Here is a 10,000-nt window from a genome sequence, read left to right on the forward strand (position 1 = left end):
ACAATGTAAGTGTGTGTGTGTGTGTGTGTGTGTGTGTGTGTGTGTGTGTGTGTGTGTGTGTGTGTGTGTGTGTGTGTGTGTGTGTGTGTCTTTCCAAAAAGCATTGATATTATATTAACCTTAACGTTTAGCGACCCGTACAATTAACCCATATTGGACCACGCACCCTTGACCATTAACATTAATATAATTATTATTCTTATGGGGCACGACCATATATATATATATATATATATATATATATATATATATATATATATATATATATATATATATATATATATATATATATATATATATATATATATAATGCAAGAGGGAGAAATGCCAAGGAGAACAAAATATTAGAAAAAAAATTGCCCATTGGAACTGCAGTTTTCCTAAAAGATTTAAAAGAATTATTCAAAGGCCAAGGACAAATGTCTTGACACTTCTCTCTTAAAGGAAGTTAAGTCGTAAGATGGAAATACAGAAGCAGGCAGGAGTTCCAGAGCTTACCAGTGAAAGGTATGAATGATAGAGAATATTGGTTAACTCTTGTATTAGAGGGTTGGACAAAAGAGAGATGAAAGGAAAAAGAAATCCTTGTGCAGCGAGGCCGCAGGAGGATGGGAGGCATGCAGGTAGCAAGATCAGTAGAACAGCTAGCATGAAAATAGCGATAAAAGATAGAAAGGGATACAACATTTCGGCGGTGAGAAAGAGGCTGAAGACAGTCAGTCAGAGGAGGGGAGTTGATTGGACGAAAGGTTTTGATTCCACTCTATCTAATAAAGCTGTATGAGTGGAACCCTCCCAAACATGCGAAGAGTACTTCATACAAGGACGAATAAGGCCTTTGTACAGAGTTAGCAGTTGGAGGGGCTTGTGAAAATAGCGAAGACGCCTCAGAACGCCTATTTTCATAGAAGCTGTTTTAGCAAGAAAAGAGATGTGAAGTTTCCAGTTAAGATTATGAGTAAAGGACAGACCGAGGATATTCAGTGTGGAAGAGGGAGACAGTTGAGTGTCTCTGAAGAAGAGGGGATAGTTGTCTGGAAGGTTGCGTCGAGTTGACAAATGGAGGAGTTGAGTTTTTGAGGCATTGAATACTACTAAGTTTTCTCTGGCCCAATCAGAAATCTTAGAGAGATCAGAAGTCAGGCGTTTTCTGGCGTCCCTGCGTGATTTATTGACTTCCTGAAGGTTTGGTTGTCTCTGAAAGAACGTGGAAAGATGTTGGGTGGTATCATCAGCGTAGGAGTGGATAGGTCAAGAAGTTTGGTTAAGAAGGTCATTAATGAATAATAGAAAGAAAGTGGGTGATAGGATAGAACTCTGAGGAACACTACTGTTAATAAATTTAGGAGAAGAACAGTGGCCGTCTACCATAGCTGCAATAGAACGATCAGAAAGGAAACTTGAGATAAAAGTTGCAGAGAGAAGGATAGAAACCGGGCAGAAGTGGACGAAGGCCTAAGCTACGGTGGAAGGACCGACTGAAGGAAGATCTCAGAGAGAGACAACTGGGGGAGGAACAAGTGATGGATCGGAACCAGTGGAAACGACCAGCGAATTGATGCGACACCAACAGAAGAAGAAGAAGAAGAAGGATAGAAACAGTAGGAGGGCAGTTTTGAAGTCAAAGCTTTATGCCAGACTCTATGAAAAGGTTTTGATATGTGTAACGCGACAGCAAAAGTTTCACCGAAATCTCTAAAAGAGGATGACCAAGACTCAGTAAGAAAAGCGAGAAGATCACCAGAAGAGCGATATTGACGGAAGCTATACTGGTGATCAGATAGAAGATTGTGAAGTGACAGATGTTTAAGAATCTTCCTATTAAAGATAGATTAAAAAACTTTTGACAAGCAAGAGATTAAAGCTATAGGACGGTAGTTTGATGGATTAGAACGGTCACCCTTTTTAGGAAATCGCTGAATGTAGGCAAACTTTCAGCAAGAAGGAAAGGTATAGTTGATAGGCAGAATTGAAAGAGTTTGGCCAGGAAAGGTGCAAGCAAAGCAGCAAAGTTTTTGAGAACCTCATCAAATTCATAAGGCTTCCGAGTGTTGAGGCCAGAGAAGGCATACAAAACATCATTACGAAGAATTTTGATTGAAGATATGAAATAGTCAGAGGGAAGAGGAGGAGGGACAAGTTCAGAATCATCCAAGGTGGAGTTTTTAGCAAAGGTTTGAGAGAAGAGTTCAGCTTTAGAAACAGATGAGATGGAAGTGGAGCCATCAGGAAATGAAAGAAAGATGAGGAAAGATGATTAAGAGAGTTATTTGAGATGTTTTGGCCAGATGCCAGAAGTCAAGAAGGGAGTGAGAGTTTGAAAGATTTTGACATTTTCTATTTATGAAGGAGTGTTTGGCAAGTTGAAGAACAGACTTGGCATGATTCCGGGCAGAAATATAAAGTGCATGAGATTCAGGAGATGGAAGGCTCATGTACTTTTTTGGGGTCACCTCTCTATCATGTATAGCACGAGAACAGGCTGTGTTAAACCAAGGTTTAGAAGGTTTAGGTTGAGAAAAAAAATGAGGAATGTACATCTCCATGCCAGACACTATCACCTCTGTTATGCGTTCAGCACACAGAGATGGGTCTCTGACACGGAAACAGTAATCATTCCAAGAAAAATCAGCATAATACCTCCTCAGGTCCCCCCAACTGGGAGAGATAAAACACCAGAGGCACCTCCGCTTTGGGGGATCCTGAGGAGGAATTGGAGAAATAGGACAAGATACAGAAATGAGATTGTGATCGGAGGAGCCCAACGGAGAAGATGGGTAACAACATAAGCTGAAGGATTAGAGGTGAGAAAATATCAAGAATGTTGGGCGTGTCTCGAAGACGATCAGGAACACGAGTACGGAATTGCACCAGTTGCTCTAGGTCATGGGAAATAGCAAAGTTGAAGGTTAGTTCACCAAGATGGTCAGTAAAGGGCGAGGAAAACCGAAGCTAGTGGTGAACATTGAAATCTCCAAGAATGGAGACAAGGGGAAAAAATGTGCTCCACTTTGGAAGTTAGTCAAAGAATTTTCTGTAGTCAGAGGAGTTAGAGGAGTGATAGACAGTATAGATAAATGTGCTTAGAGTGTGACTGTTGAGTCTAAGCCAGATGGTGGAAAACTAGGAAGATTCAAGAGCGTGGGCACGAGAACAAGTTAAGTCGTTGCGCATATAGACGCAACATCCGGCTTTGGAGAGAAAATGAGAATAGATAAAGTAGGAGGGAACAGAGAAGGGGCAACTGTCAGTAGCCTCAGACAGCTTTCAGTGAGGAAAAGAAGATGAGGTTTAGTAGAGGAGAGGTGCTGTTTTACATATTGAAAATTAGATCTAAGACTGCGAATGTTGCAGAATTTAATAAAAGAAATTGAGGGAGGTGTCAAGACATTTTGGGTCGCCAAGGAGAAAGCAGTCCGACCTGGGGATATATATATATATATATATATATATATATATATATATATATATATATATATATATATATATATATATATATATATATATGTATGTATATATATATATACCTTGCCTGGACAAACTCTTACAACTATGTCTATCGACTTCTACCTTTCCTTCGTGCTGGAAGTTTGCCTGCATTCAGCCTGTTCCTAAAAAGGGTGACTGTTCAAATCCTTCAAACAGCCGCCCTATAGCTTTAATCTCCTGCTTGTCTAAAGTGTTTTAATATATCTTGAATAGGAAGATTCTTAAACATCTGTCATTTCACATTCTTTTATCTGATCACCAGTATGGCTTCCGTCAGGGTCGCTCAACTGGTAATCATCTTACTGAGTCTTGGTCGTCCTCCTCTAGAGATTTCGGTGAAAGTTTTTTATGTTGCGTTAGACATATCAAAAGTTTATTTATAGACTCTGGCACCAAGCTCGTTTCAAAACGGCTTCTATTCTTCTCTCTGCATCTTTATGTCAAGTTTCTTTCCGACCGTTCTATTTTGCTGTGGCAGACGGCCACAGTTCTTCTCCTAAATCTATCAACAGTGGTGCTCTTCAGGGTTCTCTCTCGTCACCCACTCTCTTCCTATTATTCATTAATGATCTTAACCAAACTTCTTGCCCTATCCACTCCTACGCTGATGATACTTTTCCAAGTCTTTTCAGAGACGACCAACCTTTCAGGAAGTTAGCAGGTCACGCAGGGGCGCCACAGAACACCTAACTTCTGATCTTTCTAAAATTTCTGATTGGGGCAGAAAAAAAAATAGTAGTGTTCAATGCCTAAAAAATAAATTCCTCCATCTATTAACTAGACACATCCTTCTAAACAATTATCCCCTCTTCTTTAATGACATTCAACTATCGCCATCTTCTACACTGAATATCCTTTACTCGTAATCTAAACTGGAAACTTCACATCTCCTGTGTTTCTAAAACAGCTTCTGTGAAGTTAGGCGTTCTGAGGCATCTCTGCCTATTTTTTTTTTCTCGAACCTCTAACGGCTAACTCTGTACAAAGACCTTATTGGTCTCAGTATTGAGTACTCTTCGCATGTTTGGGAGGGTTCCACTCATACAGCTTTATTGCATAGGGTGGAATCAAAAGCTTTTCGTCTCATCAACTTCCCTCCTGTAACTTACTGTCAGCAGCCTCTTTCTCACCGCCGAAATGTTGCATCTCTTTCTATCTTTTATTGCTATTTTCATGCTAACTCCTCTACTGAGTTTGCTATCTGCATGCCTACCCTCTTCCTGCGACCTTGCTGTACAAGGCTTTCTTCTTCCTCTCACCTCTGTTCTGTCTACCTGTCTAACGCAAGAGTTAACCAGTACTCTCAGTCTTTCATACCTTTCTCTGGTAAACTCTGGAACTCCCTGCCTGTGTCTGTATTTCCAACTTCTTATGACTTAACTTCATTCAAGAGGGAGGTTATAAGACATTTGTCCCTGTCCTTTGGCAAATGTTATCGGCACTATAAGGAGACTGGTAACAGAGTGGGCCTTATATATATATATATATATATATATATATATATATATATATATATATATATATATATATATATATATATATATATATATATATATATATATATATATATATATATATATATATATATATATATATATATATACACACACACACACACACACACACACACACACACACCGCATAGTGTAGTGGTTAGCACGCTCGACTCACAATCGAGAGGCCCGGGTTCGAGTCCCGGTAAGCGGCGAGGCAAATGGGCAAGCCTCTTAATGTTTGGCCCCTGTTCACCTAACAGTAAATAGGTACGGGATGTAACTCGAGGGTTGTAGCCTCGCTTTCCCGGTGTGTGGAGTGTGTGTTGTGGTCTCAGTCCTACCCGAAGATCGGTCTACGAGCATGAGCTCTGAGCTCGCTCCGTAATTGGGGAGACTGGCTGAGTGAGCAGCAGGCAACCGAGGTGAATTACACACACACACACACACACACACACACACTCACACACATACACACAGCGTAGTGTAGTGGTTAGCACGCACGAGAGGGCCGGGTTCGAGTCCCTGAGCGGCGAGGCAAATGGGCAAGCCTCTTAATGTGTGGCCCCTGTTCACCTAGCAGTAAATAGGTATGGGATGTAACTCGAAGGGTTGTGGCCTCGCTTTCCCGGTGTGTGGAGTGTGTGTTGTGGTCTCAGTCCTACCCGAAGATCGGTCTATGAGCTCTGAGCTCGCTCCGTTATGGGGAAGACTGGCTGGGTGACCAGCAGACGACCGAGGTGAATTGCACACATGGCCATATGCTCGTCTCCCGATATTTCCTTACTTTGCGGTTAGGCCAGATCAAAACCTACGGTGAAACTCATTTACTGGTAACACTGTGATCTAGAGCTTTCGGTTACTGAAAATCGGTCTCCTTAACATTTTATATATGCAAGTATATATGCTTTCTCTTATTAAAAAAGCCACCATAGTAAATGTTATGATGCTTTTGTTAACTTACTTGAATGAATAGACAATTAAGTAGACATAATTAGCCGAATCCTTTGCTATGGTACCGGAGTAGTGTGTGATGGGTGCACGTTCTCGCTCCCGCGGAATTTGAGACTTGTGGAAATGAAAAGTTCTCCACTAGCTAGAGTTTTTTTTTTCTTTTTTTCTTAAACGAGAGTGACTCTCCTCTCTCTCTCTCTCTCTCTCTCTCTCTCTCTCTCTCTCTCTCTCTCTCTCTCTCTCTCTCTCTCTCTCTCTCTCTCTCTCTCTCTCTCTCTCTCTCTCTCTCTCATTAAAATGAGATCTATCGTTGTGTCCAAGCAATAGGCTCCCAATATTTGGAAACAAGAAGGCCTCGGAGGAAATACGGCAGCATTGTGTTAAAATATGTTTTCTCCCAGCCAGGAATATGCTGTGTTCTAGATTTTAACATCATGAAAACACAAAATGTAATAGTATTCTTCTCATAACCATCTTACTAAATGTTAACACCTACCATTATCTTCCTCATTTCACCTCAAAGTTATTTGTTTTGTGATGCACTAATCATCCATTTAATCATCCACACTTTATTCTGTGATCTAGATTTCAACATCATGAAAACACTTGTAGAGGACATATTTTATTTGAAAAAAATATAAATATAGAAAAAAAAAATAATTTATCAGCAGTGAGCAGTGAGGCCCGCATGATGAACCTAAATGAACAAAACAAAAAATGCACACACACACACACACACACACACACACACACACACGGCCCGGTAGCTCAGTGATTAGAGCGCTGGCTTCACAAACCAGATGACCGGGGTTCGATTCCCCGGCCGGGTGGAGATATTTGGGTGTGTCTCCTTTCACGTATAGCCCCTGTTCACCTAGCAGTGAGTAGGTACGGGATGTAAATCGAGGAGTTGTGACCTTGTTGTCCCGGTGTGTGGTGTGTGCCTGGTCTCAGGCCTATCCGAAGATCGGAAACAATGAGCTCTGAGCTTGTTCCGTAGGGTAACGTCTGGCTGTCTCGTCAGAGACTGCAGCAGGTCAAACAGTGAATTACACACACACACACACACACACACACACACACATATATATATATATATATATATATATATATATATATATATATATATATATATATATATATATATATATATATATATATATATATATATATGTTCACGCTTGGTGATTTGAATTCAAACTTGGCGGTCCCCTGGCGGCCGCACGGCGAACCACGCGGCTCCCCAGTAACGTCAGACCTCTCTCTACACCTATCAGAACGCAGTGTGAGAGTCCACTTCAGCCATTATGTGCTAATATGCTAATATTAGCTTATAATTGCTAATATATGAATGCAAAAGATTTTATTTCAGCTCGAAAGATGGCATTCTAGGGATCAAAAGAGGGATTTTGAAAATGACCAAAGACTGATTGAGGCATTTTTTAGGCAATTTATATGGTATAAAGAACTCCTGCTTGGCGAAATTCGCATTTGGTATTAGTTTCGCCAATCTAATTAATTCGCCAAGTGTGAGGACTTACTGTATATATATATATATATATATATATATATATATATATATATATATATATATATATATATATATATATATATATATATATATATATATATATATATATATATATATATATATATATATATATATATATATATTTAATTTTATTTTTTATGCCCCTTAATTAAGTATAACTTGAGGGCATAAATCACATTCTCTCAGGGACATCCACCAGCTTTGCACATTTTTTTTTGTACGTTTAAGAAAATAAGTGCACCCCCCTGTAGCTGTACAGAACACTTATAAAGAAAATACTTGTTTGGCCACCAAATGAGGAAAAGATAAAGTGAATTTGCCACAGCCCACAAGGAGAGAAAGTGCAGATAGCGTTCTCAATTTAAGCAGAAGCCATGTACTTTCGTCAGACTATGTTATTTTCAACAAAGCAGCTTGATCATTCAATAATCTAAGTAATAACTCAATTACAAGATTCTACATTCCCGGCCAAAAATACTGCCTTTACACACATTGCTGTAGGCAATACCAAGCATAACAGCCGCCCAAGACTGGCTTTTTACATCATGCACGTAAACGTGTAAAGCTGAAATCTTCCATACTTGGCCAAATTCATGTGATATATTACTAATGGTTTTAGTGGCGAGAAGATCCCTCGTCTGTAGTACCTAAGCATCTTGTCCCTTATATGCACGAAATCTGAGTAACTGCCTCATATCAACCTTCCTGCCTAGTACATGTGATGATTCGTAATGGTATTTATCATTGTACTTATCTTATGTACAAAATACAGATGTGATAACAGTTGAGTTGGTGATCTATGCAGTCCTCTTCTCCCTGGGGTCAGCTGAAAGCGTTGGAACATAGGTGGTAGTGCCACGTCTCCTCGTAAGCAAAGCGTTTAGCCTTAGCAAAAGAAAATTTCTCAATTCTATTACTTCCACATACAAATAAAATATACATATATTTATTTTGGATACATAATTTTGCATTTAAACATTTCACCTCAGGACATATTTCAGCTATCGGTAAACGTGACGCCACGCAGGAAAACCTCACAACACGAATTCAATTCCACTCACTTGAGCACCAAAGTCTTATAAACGTTTTTGCATCTGTGTTTTTCTCAAGGAGGTTTTATAACAAAAGGCGGCATGACGTCACAAAAGTGAAGCCAGTGCGTTATTGGTCCGCTGCTGCCCCTACCCCCTTACACTCAAAATATTGCTGACCGCTCATTAAAAAAATACATGGGAACGCCCGAGTTACGCTTCTTATTTTCCGTCTTATGTCCATGCTTCGAGGCTGCCTACCATATATGTGACCTTAACAGACTCGCAATAGTCGTGGCATACTGTGCCACGAAGATTTAGACGGTAAATCATACATGTAAATGAGATAATACAGTGTTTTCCAGTTTTGGTGGACTTGGGTGAGAGGTGGGAAGCTGTTTTTGGGGCAAGCGTATGACTCAACAAGGTCATGTACATATGTGAATATACATGTGCATGTATAGATGTAGACATGTACATAACATGTCCATTTGAACGAAGGATAAGTAAACTGTATATCAAATGAAACTTGGCCTGAAGCTTGATTTTTCTTGGTATAGAAATTACTTAACACGTCAAAGTACTCTCTCTCTCTCTCACACACACACACTAAGATATATACATTAATTAATATCTCTCTCTCTCTCTCTCTCTCTCTCTCTCTCTCTCTCTCTCTCTCTCTCACTTTCATTTAGAACGATGTGTAATTTCATGTCACTGCGTGTTGGAAACATCAATCACTGAAATATTACTTCACTATTTGTTCCTTGTCATGCATTAAACGAGAAAAATTAATCTTTTTGCCGTAATTTCTCCCGGAAACGTCCTGTTGTATTTCTTTCAATATTGCAGCAACACCGTTAATAACAGGTGTACATGACACATTTAAGAAACTATAATGTGGTTTACATAAGTTAAACGATCAGTTCTTTCGTAGTTTTTCTCTAGTAATGAAAAAGAAAGCGACAATTTCCCATTGCTTAACATTTGAGAGGGCAATGTTTTGGGTATAAGTTGCAATCGTAAGTTCCGCCCACTGGCTTCACTTCTTTTAATACAGCGGGATAGGCGCGCGGTGTCTTCATCATAACCTCCTTGGTTTTTCTCTGTCATATTTAGATCAAAGAGGACTGGAAATCACATATTTTACTCCTATTGGAATATACTAGCATTTCATCGTGTATAAATGATGATGTAATGCCTATTATGCCTCAAGGGAAAGCCTTAAGGGAGATCTGGATCTACCTTGGAAAACCCAAGTATTACTTCGAGGATGATGTTGAGAGACTAGCATACGGACATGTCGAGACACACACACACACACACACACACACCGCCACAGTGTAGTGGTTAGCACGCTCGACTCACAATCGAGAGGGCCCGGGTTCGAATCCCGGAAAGCAGCGAGGCAAATGGGCAAGCCTCTTGAAGTGTAGCCCCTGTTCACCTAACAGTAAATAGGTACGGGATGTAACTCGAGG

The sequence above is a fragment of the Portunus trituberculatus genome, chromosome 50 (assembly GCF_017591435.1).
Source record: "Portunus trituberculatus isolate SZX2019 chromosome 50, ASM1759143v1, whole genome shotgun sequence".
Classification (NCBI taxonomy): Eukaryota; Metazoa; Arthropoda; class Malacostraca; order Decapoda; family Portunidae; genus Portunus; species Portunus trituberculatus.